Source organism: Coregonus lavaretus (assembly GCF_964263955.1).
Source record: "Coregonus lavaretus genome assembly, contig: HAP1_SCAFFOLD_5992, whole genome shotgun sequence".
NCBI lineage: Eukaryota > Metazoa > Chordata > Actinopteri > Salmoniformes > Salmonidae > Coregonus > Coregonus lavaretus.
The window spans coordinates 22,889-35,825 of NW_028156325.1; the positions used below are offsets into that span (position 1 = coordinate 22,889).

At 47.6% G+C, this 12,937-nt stretch overlaps 1 pseudogene across 1 annotated transcript in view; it reads right to left on the bottom strand.

Annotated features, from left to right (window-relative positions):
- Positions 1-12,681, bottom strand: part of LOC311126463 (ADAMTS-like protein 3) — a 33,078-nt pseudogene extending 20,397 nt beyond the window's left edge. The window contains exons 1-6 of the transcript in view: positions 12,468-12,681; positions 11,904-12,083; positions 11,507-11,660; positions 7,147-7,406; positions 6,318-6,894; positions 530-764 (exon numbers count right to left, since the gene is read on the bottom strand). The product of the transcript in view is annotated as an ADAMTS-like protein 3 (transcript). The remainder of the gene's footprint in view (positions 1-529; positions 765-6,317; positions 6,895-7,146; positions 7,407-11,506; positions 11,661-11,903; positions 12,084-12,467) is intronic.
- Between the last annotated feature and the right edge of the window lie 256 nt (positions 12,682-12,937).

The following is a 12,937-nucleotide window of genomic DNA, read 5'->3' on the forward strand; positions in this document are numbered from 1 at the left end:
GAGGAGGAGGGTAGGAAGAGGAACACAGGAGGAGGAGGGGAGGAGGGTAGTTAGAGGAAGAGGAACAGCAGGAGGAGGAGGAGGAGGAGGAGGAGGAGGAGGAGGAGTGAGACTTAGCAACAGGGTCCGGAAGGTGAAATTATAAATTTCACTCCATGATCTGAGGCGGACTCGGAATACAGAACATTCACAGCGGGTTCCGAGTCCTTTCTCCTTTCTCTGATATATGAGTTACACTTTCCACAGCTTCACACAGGGATCCTGCATAGCTACAATCAGTATTCTCTCCAGGGCCAAGCCCAGCCCAGCAGGCCTGACCTACACACCACATATTTCAGAGGGCTGCTGCACTATATTAGTGAAAGAGGAGTGAGAATGGAGGATAACATAAAGCTAAAAGTCATTTCTTGTTTATGTGTTTATGTGTGTACGTGTGTACGTGTGTACGTGTGTACGTCTGTCTGTCTGTCTGTCTGTCTGTCTGTCTGTGTGTGTGTGTTTGTATTTGTGTATGTACAGTATGTGTTACCTGTCAGTGCGTTGTAGCGCTACTCCGTCCTTGGTCCAGGTGATTTGGGGCTGTGGGACACCCTCTGTGGGGCAGAGCAGGTACAGCTGGCGCGTGGCGTTGGTCAGGAAGGCTGTCTGGCCAACACTGATGTTCAGACTACTCTGGAAGGTCATCAGGTGGTTCTGCCTCTGTCGGACGATCACTGGTCTCCTGAAGCTACTAGCTGACCACTCTGACCAGTTTGGTGTCCGGTCTGTTGACATTTGAGATCGCATCACATTGGATGTTGCAGATTAGATAACAACTAGAGTAGGGGTCAGTTCCATTTCAATTTATTAGTTTCAGGAAGTAAACTGAAATTCAAAAATTTCTCAATGCTCTATGAGGAACATTTGGAATTTGAATTTATTTTTTTCTTCCTGAATTGACTGAATTGAAAAGGAATTGACTGAATTGAAAAGGAATTGACTGAATTCAAAAGGAATTGACCCCCAACCCTGATAAAAACATTTGATGCACTAGTAATGTCATAGATGAGTTGTGGGATTCATTCCTGTATATAAGCTGAACATAAATAAATAACTAGTAAATAAAGTATCTGTCATATGAATACCCACTTTTTAAATGGAACTATAACACCATATAGTCCGTGCAAATGTTTCATCTGAATACGCAATCCTGGGCTCTATTTGAACAAACCTAACGCAATGGTAAATCTGATCGTAGGCGGTAGCGCTATAGGTTCAGGGGTGTGTCAGAAATATTTGTGCTATTTTCACTATTACAATTATCGGCGAACTTGCTGGCATTGGCGTGAAAGGGATGGGCTTTGATTAATAAACAAGTTGTGGGTGTGTCGAGGCTTGGCCCCTCACTGGCCAATCAGAACGTGCACCATGGCAAAATATGTGGTTGCTTCAAGTTGTGTATTTAAGGTCTTTTATGTATTGCCTTGGAATCAACTCCAATTCCAATGTTAGTCCGTAATAGTTTGTTAAATGGTTTACAGAAATGAAATAACAAAATGTAGACCTATCCCATCTTTGCTTAACTTGAACCCATTTGCAGTCCACATTGTTCTAAGTCATTGCATGGTTTCAATAGCATTCACACTGATATAGAGGCTTACAGTAAATTGCATTATGGCTGAGCATGGACATGCAAAACATTGTCAATAAGCAAGATTCAATTCATTATTGATAAGGCCTAAAAAAAGAATAAACAATTCCAATCAAATTCTAAACAAAACCAAAAAGGCTATGTAACACTTACAGGTACCATCATGTCTCCCTGTGGGCATTTAATATTAAAACAAAGCAGACTATGGAGGGTTTTACGCACATCCAAACCTTTCACAGCAGCTGGACAAAGATCCAATATAAATAGAAAGGGAAAATGTCCACTCAACGATATACTGCTCCCAGATAGGCCTGTTTTATGAACATAATCGGAACCACCTTACAGATCAGATCCCATTCACATATCTCCAGAAGTTGCACTGCAAGCGTACCACGGATGTTGTCACCATAAAACTAGGAAGGTGAATCATTCTAATAAGTTTGGTTGTAATAAAATTGAATGAAAAACAAGCAATCCGTTTTGTTTAGAACAACAACAACAACAATAAATGCATGTACAATGTAATGATGTCATAAAACCGCCAGGTTAAAAAAAACAGGCATTGCTGTTGAACCAGCCTTCATTATAGTAGGCCTGAGGGAGGGCTTGGGTTGCTGTTGAACCAGCCTTCATTATAGTAGGCCTGAGGGAGGGCTTGGGTTGCTGTTGAACCAGCCTTCATTATAGTAGGCCTGAGGGAGGGCTTGGGTTGCTGTTGAACCAGCCTTCATTATAGTAGGCCTGAGGGAGGGCTTGGGTTGCTGTTGAACCAGCCTTCGTTATAGTCGAACAGAGGGAGGGCTTGGGTTGCTGTTGAACCAGCCTTCGTTATAGTAGGCCTGAGGGAGGGCTTGGGTTGCTGTTGAACCAGCCTTCGTTATAGTAGGCCAGAGGGAGGGCTTGGGTTGCTGTTGAACCAGCCTTCATTATAGTAGGCCAGAGGGAGGGCTTGGGTTGCTGTTGAACCAGCCTTCGTTATAGTCAGCCAGAGGGAGGGCTTGGGTTGCTGTTGAACCAGCCTTCCTTATAGTAGGCCAGAGGGAGGGCTTGGGTTGCTATTGAACCAGCCTTCGTTATAGTCAGCCAGAGGGAGGGCTTGGGTTGCTGTTGAACCAGCCTTCTTTATAGTAGGCCAGAGGGAGGGCTTGGGTTGCTGTTGAACCAGCCTTCATTATAGTAGGCTTGAGGGAGGGCTTCGGTTGCTGTTGAACCAGCCTTCGTTATAGTCAGCCTGAGGGAGGGCTTGGGTTGCTGTTGAACCAGCCTTCATTATAGTAGGCCAGAGGGAGGGCTTAGGTTGCTGTTGAACCAACCTTCGTTATAGTAGGCCAGAGGGAGGGCTTGGGTTGCTGTTGAACCAGCCTTCGTTATAGTAGGCCAGAGGGAGGGCTTGGGTTGCTGTTGAACCAGCCTTCGTTATAGTTGGCCAGAGGGAGGGCTTGGGTTGCTGTTGAACCAGCCTTCATTATAGTAGGCCAGAGGGAGGGCTTGGGTTGCTGTTGAACCAGCCTTCATTATAGTAGGCCAGAGGGAGGGCTTGGGTTGCTGTTGAACCAGCCTTCGTTATAGTCGGCCTGAGGGAGGGCTTGGGTTGCTGTTGAACCAGCCTTCATTACAGTAGGCCTGAGGGAGGGCTTGGGTTGCTGTTGAACCAGCCTTCATTATAGTAGGCCTGAGGGAGGGATTGGGTTGCTGTTGAACCAGCCTTCATTATAGTAGGCCTGAGGGAGGGCTTGGGTTGCTGTTGAACCAGCCTTCATTATAGTAGGCCTGAGGGAGGGCTTGGGTTGCTGTTGAACCAGCCTTCGTTATAGTCAGCCTGAGGGAGGGCTTGGGTTGCTGTTGAACCAGCCTTCATTATAGTAGGCCTGAGGGAGGGCTTGGGTTGCTGTTGAACCAGCCTTCATTATAGTAGGCCTGAGGGAGGGCTTGGGTTGCTGTTGAACCAGCCTTCATTATAGTAGGCCTGAGGGAGGGCTTGGGTTGCTGTTGAACCAGCCTTCATTATAGTAGGCCTGAGGGAGGGCTTTGGTTGCTGTTGAACCAGCCTTCATTATAGTAGGCCAGAGGGAGGGCTTGGGTTGCTGTTGAACCAGCCTTCGTTATAGTAGGCCAGAGGGAGGGCTTGGGTTGTTGTTGAACCAGCCTTCATTATAGTAGGCCTGAGGGAGGGCTTGGGTTGCTGTTGAACCAGCCTTCATTATAGTAGGCCTGAGGGAGGGCTTGGGTTGCTGTTGAACCAGCCTTCGTTATAGTCAGCCTGAGGGAGGGCTTGGGTTGCTGTTGAACCAGCCTTCTTTATAGTAGGCCTGAGGGAGGGCTTGGGTTGCTGTTGAACCAGCCTTCATTATAGTAGGCCTGAGGGAGGGCTTGGGTTTCTGTTGAACCAGCCTTCATTATAGTAAGCCTGAGGGAGGGCTTGGGTTGCTGTTGAACCAGCCTTCATTATAGTAGGCCTGAGGGAGGGCTTGCGTTGCTGTTGAACCAGCCTTCATTATAGTCAGCCTGAGGGAGGGCTTGTGTTGCTGTTGAACCAGCCTTCATTATAGTAGGCCTGAGGGAGGGCTTGGGTTGCTGTTGAACCAGCCTTCATTATAGTAGGCCTGAGGGAGGGCTTGGGTTGCTGTTGAACCAGCCTTCGTTATAGTCAGCCTGAGGGAGGGCTTGGGTTGCTGTTGAACCAGCCTTCATTATAGTAGGCCTGAGGGAGGGCTTGGGTTGCTGTTGAACCAGCCTTCATTATAGTACACCTGAGGGAGGGCTTGGGTTGCTGTTGAACCAGCCTTCATTATAGTAGGCCTGAGGGAGGGCTTGGGTTGCTGTTGAACCAGCCTTCATTATAGTAGGACAGAGGGAGGGCTTGGGTTGCTGTTGAATCAGCCTTTGTTATAGTAGGCCTGAGGGAGGGCTTGGGTTGTTGTTGAACCAGCCTTCGTTATAGTCGGCCTGAGGGAGGGCTTGGGTTGCTGTTGAACCAGCCTTCATTATAGTCAGCCTGAGGGAGGGCTTGGGTTGCTGTTGAACCAGCCTTCGTTATAGTCGGCCTGAGGGAGGGCTTGGGTTGCTGTTGAACCAGCCTTCATTATAGTCAACCTGAGGGAGGGCTTGGGTTGCTGTTGAACCAGCCTTCGTTATAGTCAGCCTGAGGGAGGGCTTGGGTTGCTGTTGAACCAGCCTTCGTTATAGTCGGCCTGAGGGAGGGCTTGGGTTGCTGTTGAACCAGCCTTCGTTATAGTAGGCCTGAGGGAGGGCTTGGGTTGCTGTTGAACCAGCCTTCATTATAGTAGGCCTGAGGGAGGGCTTGGGTTGCTGTTGAACCAGCCTTCATTATAGTAGGCCTGAGGGAGGGATTGGTTTGCTGTTGAACCAGCCTTCCTTATAGTAGGCCTGAGGGAGGGCTTGGGTTGCTGTTGAACCAGCCTTCATTATAGTAGGCCTGAGGGAGGGCTTGGGTTGCTGTTGAACCAGCCTTCATTATAGTAGGCCTGAGGGAGGGCTTGGGTTGCTGTTGAACCAGCCTTCATTATAGTAGGCCTGAGGGAGGGCTTGGGTTGCTGTTGAACCAGCCTTCATTATAGTAGGCCTGAGGGAGGGCTTGGGTTGCTGTTGAACCAGCCTTCATTATAGTAGGCCTGAGGGAGGGATTGGTTTGCTGTTGAACCAGCCTTCATTATAGTAGGCCTGAGGGAGGGATTGGTTTGCTGTTGAACCAGCCTTCGTTATAGTAGGCCTGAGGGAGGGCTTGGGTTGTACATAATGGAGGGGGTTTTACGCACGTCCAAAACGGGACCTGCATGGCTAAAATAATGTGGGCCTGCCTACAATGCAAAGTTGATATTTTGATAAAGCTTTGGTGATTAAGATTTATTTCCAAGCGGTCTCGGGAGCAAACCCTTTATCGACAGTCTTGACTACTTCGCGATTGCATTTGGCAGACAAAAAAGCCATCATTGAGAAGAGAGAAGGCTATGCTTGGTTTTGAATCAAATAAAACTAAATGGGAAAAAACTTTCATTTTTTATGTTTGTAAATAGGAAATATAGAGGCACCAAAACATATGGTACATATGGGCACTGTGTGTGACGTCTGTCAAAATTCATGCCATAACCAACTGCGTTTGGTTGGTCTTGAATATCACTATCAGCGCTGCCTGAAATTAGCACTTTGGATCATGTTTTTAAGGACACACCTAAAATATTTCCACCCAGCCCATCTGAGCGCAAGGGAGCTGATATAAGACAGATAAATTGCCGAACCTGGTGTTAGGGCTGGAAAATACCAGTACGCCAATTTTTACATGATGAAATTGCAAACTAACATGCGTTTGACACTAGTGCCGCCTTAACAGCAGCCAAATATAGAGCCCTCGCATTAAACGTTATTCTACAGCCTGCTAAGTACCTGGTGTTTATTTAGAAACTATATGGTAGCAGCGTACATTACATAACTATTATAATATTATATATAATGCAAAAAAAAACTTCTCAGACACTTGCAGATTCATTTAGAATGAATGTGAGTGTTTATGTCCTATATGTGTCTATGTACAGCATGGTGTGCTAGGATAACTGTTTCTAATGTGTATGATGTGTATGTGCTGTTTTTGATTCTGGTACGGTCACATCCTTGGCGGGACAAAGTTGTATTGTATTCTATTGTATTATTTTCTATCGTAACAAAACGTTACCTTTTGGGTTCCCCGTCTCCTCCTTGGTCCCTCTCCACTGCTCTGTGGAGGCCTGTTGTGCTCCAGCCATCTCTGTGATGAGGGTGTAGATGATCTGAGAAGCCTGGTCCTGGCTGATCTCTCCTGTCTCCGCCTGTAAACTCACGTTCCTCACCCTCTCCTCCAGGCTCCAGGGCTGCAGCCCGGAGGCCCCCGCCTGCACCTGCAGAACCGAGGCCTCCACACCACCGGAGGGCAGCAGAGACAGACTGGGACCTTTGAGGCTGGGGGTAAAGGGGAGGCAGTGAGGAAGACCCTGGGGGTCCCAGTCCTGAGGGTTGAATCGCGGTTGAATCCTGGTCAGGTCTAGGCCGGGTTCGGGGTCCGATTCGTTCTCGACCGGTCGGTCGATCAGTCTGCTGTCGCTGCCAATCAGTTTAAGGGTGAATGTGTCGGAGGCAGGGCCGGCGATACACACATACACCCCGCTGTCCACGACACCTAGGCTGTGGATCTTTAGAGACCCAGATTTGGTGATGCCCAGACGCTTGCAGCTGGGCAGGGGATGGCCGTCCTTCTCCCAACGGATGTAGGATTTCTGGATACAACATACAAGACAAAACACAAGGCAAAAATAAGAGCTAAGGATGCCAACCTCTCAATTTAGAATGGCCTTAACCTCCTGACAAGCTGAGCAGAACAGCTAGTCAGGGAGATTTGTCTATTGCCGGAATGAATCTACAAAATGAAATGTAAGTCATTTTAAATGTCCAGTCATAGTTGGAAACCCCAGCCATGGCATATGTTCTCATCCATTACAACAATAAAGACCAAGGGAATAGGATCCAACCTGGAAGCGCCGGACAGGACATTTAATGATCAGGGAGGTTTTAGGTAGGAGGTAAGCACGCCCCCCGATGGTCAGGTGGAGGCGTTTCTCCTGCCGGGTCTGGATGTAGATACGACTCAGGCCTAGAATCAATGGACAACGCTTCACTGGCTCCTTGATTGTTTCCTTTAATGCTTCCTTCCCTGTCTGCTTTGTGGGCTGCTGGTTGATTCTGGATGATTCCTTCACAGGCTGTCTGGGGTTCAACTCTTTCTTATGCTCTGAAAGGAGGGATAGATGGAGGGAAAGAGGAAGGGAGGGAGGGAGACACAGAGAGCGAGAGACAGAGAGAGACAGAGAGAGACAGCGACAGAGACAGAGACAGAGACAGAGAGAGAGAGAGAGAGAGAGAGAGAGAGAGAGAGAGAGAGAGAGAGAGAAAACAACAGAGGTCAGCCTCTTACAGTGAATTAAACCATTGTAATTTACTCACATGATGAATATAGGCTATAGCATGAAGGTTTAGAAGAAGGATAAAAACAACTTTACAACTAACACAAAATATCATAAATAAAACCTACAGTTTATCTGACATTATGATAATTATTTGATTCGGAATAATGATTTGACACAATTACCATAATTCGGGTGGCAGTTAGCCTAGCGGTTAGAGAGGCAAGCCGGCAACAGGATGGTTGCCAGTTCAAATCCCGGGACCGACGAGAAAAATCTGGTGGGAAGTGAGCTGGCAACCGGAGGGTTGCTGGTATCAAATCCCATTGCCTACCGTTGTGCCCTTGGGCAAGGCAGTTAACCCCAAACAACAACAGCTCCCCGGGGCACCCAGTGTGGCAGCCCCCTGTACCTCCACAAAACCTGTGTGTCTTTGGAGGGGTTGGATTAAAAGCAGAAGTCTAATTCTGGTTGGACCTTGTGTGCAATTGACCAATAAAGTGATCTTAAATCTTAAAATTATAAAAGAGCCAACCAATTACTAGAGAACAAGATGTTAAACCCTATTTTGTCTGGAATCAGCTGGACTTAAAACCAACCTCTCACAAAAGAGCAGTCTTTCAATCGCTGTAATTTCTGTCTCGTACTGACCGATGGTCATACTTAGACTGTGAGGCAATGCATGCGGACCCTCCCTCTAACATACTCTCTGTTTGCGTCCCAAATGGCACCCTATTCCCTATGTAGTGACCAGAGCCTGTATGGTCACATACTTAGACTGTGAGGCAATGTGGGCTCTGCTCAAAAGTAGTGCACTACATGGTGAATATGGGGCCATTTAGGATGCATCCTCTCTGTGGCCAAGTTAATCATGTGGATTTGATATCATTAGCTTTGATAACAGGGAATGAGATAAGGTCTGGGCTAGAAGGATGAGGCAACATGACCTTGTGCTTGGGACTCTGAGGCTACGTCCCAAATGGCACCCTATTCCCTACATAGTGCAGTACTTTTGACCAGAGCCCTATGGTCCCTGGTGAAAAGTAGTGCACTATATTGGGAATAAGGTGCTATTTGGGACGTAGCCTGAGGCTAGCATGAGAGCAGAGGAGAGAAAATTATTTGGTTAATGTGAAGTCAATCCATCCAATGTCTCCAAACACAACACAAAGTAAACACACTACCCTATTGTGAAGCTATGGGTGCAGTAAACTGACATGTTGAAAGTTCATACACATGTACAGAGGCACGGGCATGCGCGCACATCACAGACACGCACACACACACACACACACACGCCATGACCCCACTCTGACCCTAGCCCTCATAAGCAGCAGCTGGGTAGGACAGTTTCTCAAACACACACACATGCGCATACACACACACACACACACACACACACACTGGCGTACACACACAGGCACACACACACACACACACACACTTCCTTTAAGGAGTAGCTGTGACATTTGTGAGGCACTCAATCATGTGTTGTATGTCCTCTCTCTGTTGAGGCAGTTCAGAGAGATGGTAGCTGTCAGACACACAGTCAACACTTTGGGACACACACACACCGTAGGACAGTGGACTATTTCCTTTACAGTGTGAACACACACACACACACCGTAGGACAGTGGACTATTTCCTTTACAGTGTGAACACACACACACACCGTAGGACAGTGGACTATTTCCTTTACAGTGTGAACACACACACACACCGTAGGACAGTGGACTATTTCCTTTACAGTGTGAACACACACACACACCGTAGGACAGTGGACTATTTCCTTTACAGTGTGAACACACACACACACCGTAGGACAGTGGACTATTTCCTTTACAGTGTGAACACACACACACACCGTAGGACAGTGGACTATTTCCTTTACAGTGTGAACACACACACACACCGTAGGACAGTGGACTATTTCCTTTACAGTGTGAACACACACACACACCGTAGGACAGTGGACTATTTCCTTTACAGTGTGAACACACACACACACCGTAGGACAGTGGACTATTTCCTTTACAGTGTGAACACACACACACACCGTAGGACAGTGGACTATTTCCTTTACAGTGTGAACACACACACACACCGTAGGACAGTGGACTATTTCCTTTACAGTGTGAACACACACACACACCGTAGGACAGTGGACTATTTCCTTTACAGTGTGAACACACACACACACCGTAGGACAGTGGACTATTTCCTTTACAGTGTGAACACACACACACACCGTAGGACAGTGGACTATTTCCTTTACAGTGTGAACACACACACACACCGTAGGACAGTGGACTATTTCCTTTACAGTGTGAACACACACACACACCGTAGGACAGTGGACTATTTCCTTTACAGTGTGAACACACACACACACCGTAGGACAGTGGACTATTTCCTTTACAGTGTGAACACACACACACACCGTAGGACAGTGGACTATTTCCTTTACAGTGTGAACACACACACACACCGTAGGACAGTGGACTATTTCCTTTACAGTGTGAACACACACACACACCGTAGGACAGTGGACTATTTCCTTTACAGTGTGAACACACACACACACCGTAGGACAGTGGACTATTTCCTTTACAGTGTGAACACACACACACACCGTAGGACAGTGGACTATTTCCTTTACAGTGTGAACACACACACACACCGTAGGACAGTGGACTATTTCCTTTACAGTGTGAACACACACACACACCGTAGGACAGTGGACTATTTCCTTTACAGTGTGAACACACACACACACCGTAGGACAGTGGACTATTTCCTTTACAGTGTGAACACACACACACACCGTAGGACAGTGGACTATTTCCTTTACAGTGTGAACACACACACACACCGTAGGACAGTGGACTATTTCCTTTACAGTGTGAACACACACACACACCGTAGGACAGTGGACTATTTCCTTTACAGTGTGAACACACACACACACTCAGTGAACAACCGTTGACCTTCCTTCTGTATGCTTTTCAGATGTTGTCTTCATTCTGGAAGTACGCTATGCGTTTCTTGGCTGCACTGAGCAGTAGTTGGCTTACAGTGTGTGTGTGTGTGTGTGTTTGTGTGTGTGCGTGTGTGTGTGCACTCGTGCATGTGTAGATTACGGTCAGTAATGGTGTACTGTTTGTACGTTAGCATAGATAACATTTACATACTGTAGGTAGATATATATATATATTTATTTTTTTGATTAGTCAGTTCAAATGTAAACATTCAAAGTGAGAACTGAGCCTGATAAAGAACAGTCGTTTTGAAGGACGGGTCATGTTCTGGTGTTTGTATTCTCATGGGTAATCACTTTCCAGACGTTGTACTCACGCACATTATGGCCACAGAGGCTGGACCCCAAATAGCACCCTATTCCCTATACTACTTTGGATCACTTTCAAGTGTACATATTTAAGACTCCTACTCACGCATAGTATGTTCACAGTGAATGCGTCCCAAATGACACCCTATTCCCTAGTGCACTACTTTTGACGAGGGACCAATGGCACCCTACTCCCTATATAGTACACTAATTTTGACTAGAGCCCTATGGGTCCAGCTCAAAAGTAATACACTATACAGAGAATAGGGTGCCATTTGGGACGCAGCCACAGTATGTTTTCAGAATCTCTAATCTGGTGTGTCACATCTCTGTAGAGTTGGGCTTTATGGAGCACTGACATCAGACGGAACACGACATGACATATTCTCCAGACCTGCAGACATGGGAAGTGTGTATGTGTGTGTTTGTATTCATGCCTGTGTGCAATGTGTGTGTGTGTGTGTGTGTGTTTGTTTGTGTGTGTGTAATGTGTTGTGTATGAGAGTGTGTGTGTGTGTGTTTGAGTGTGTGTGTGTGTGTGTGCATGTGTGTGTGTGTGTGTGTGTGTGTGTGTGTACTCACTAGGGCAGGTGATCATTCGGCAGGTCCTGACCAGGGGTGGAGAGGAGAGGCCATTGCAGAGCCTCCTAGCCAGCGTCACCTGCTGTCCAGCTGAGGTCAGCCGCCGACACACTGGCTCCCTACGCTGGATCCCCAGACCACAGGACACAGAGCACTGTAACACACACATTCATGATGCAGCAACTATGTGACAATTGTATTTGTTTACAACTTTATGTGGAATCAAAATGGAATGCCCTCCTCCTTTCACTCTCCCTCTTACAGTTCCTGACACTTCCCCTCCCTCCCTCCCTCCCTCCCTCCCTCCCTCCCTCCCTCCACCTCCACTCACCTTCCCCCACTCTACCTCCCTCCATCCATCCATCCCTCTTCATCCCTCTGCAACATCTCTACTCACCTTCCCCCACTCTCCCCCGGCCATGTAGGGCAGACAGTCCGTCTTGGAGCAGGTCCTGTGAGGGGCCGGTTTTGCCCCTGGGCATGCTGTGTCCCCCAGTGTCCAGTAGGCACCCGTAGACAACAGCTGTTTACAGAACACCTTACGTACCTGGCTACCCCCGCCACAGGAGAGGGAGCACTGTGGTGGAGAGAGAGAGAGAGAGAGAGAGAAGGAGGGAGGGGAGAGAGAGAGAGAGAGAGAGAGAGAGAGAGAGAGAGAAGGAGGGAGAGAGAGAGAGAGAGAGAGAGAGAGAGAGAGGATTCAGAAAATGTAGAAAAGGGCTTCTAAGAAATGTGGACAAGACAAATGCTTTGACCAATCCATCCATCCATCCATCCATCCATCCATCCATCCATCCATCCATCCATCCATCCATCCATCCATCCATCCATCCATCCATCCATCCATCCATCCATCCATCCATCCGTAATAAACTTTAATGCCTAAAACGTATACCTAACATACACACACGCATGTGTGCACGCACACACATATACACACACCACGGCCTCTCCTCCATACCTCCTGCCAGGGCTCAGTCTCCCATGCTGGTGGGCAGTCCACCTGGTTGCAGGGTTGAAGGATGGACGGCTTGAACTCCCTGCACTCGTTCTCTGACACACTCACGCTATCCTGCTGTTCCACGGAAAGCAAACGCATGCAGAACACACTCCTGGTCTGGATGCCCACTCCACACGACGCAGAGCAACGAGTCCATGCTGTCACCCTCCCACCTAGGAGGGAGGGAGAGAGAGAGAGAGGGAGGGGAGAAAGAGAGAGGATGTTAGACACATAAATAATTTCACTGAGAAACACACGCACACACTTACAGACATGCGTGTACACACACACACACACACACACACCGGGTATATTGTTTTTATGGAGGCGAGTGCAGATGGCATTCATGGCCATTATTTCCACTGAGAGGGGACCCATAGTGACTCCTAGTGTCATAAATGACTTTCATAAAGTAAAGATAAACACAAGGC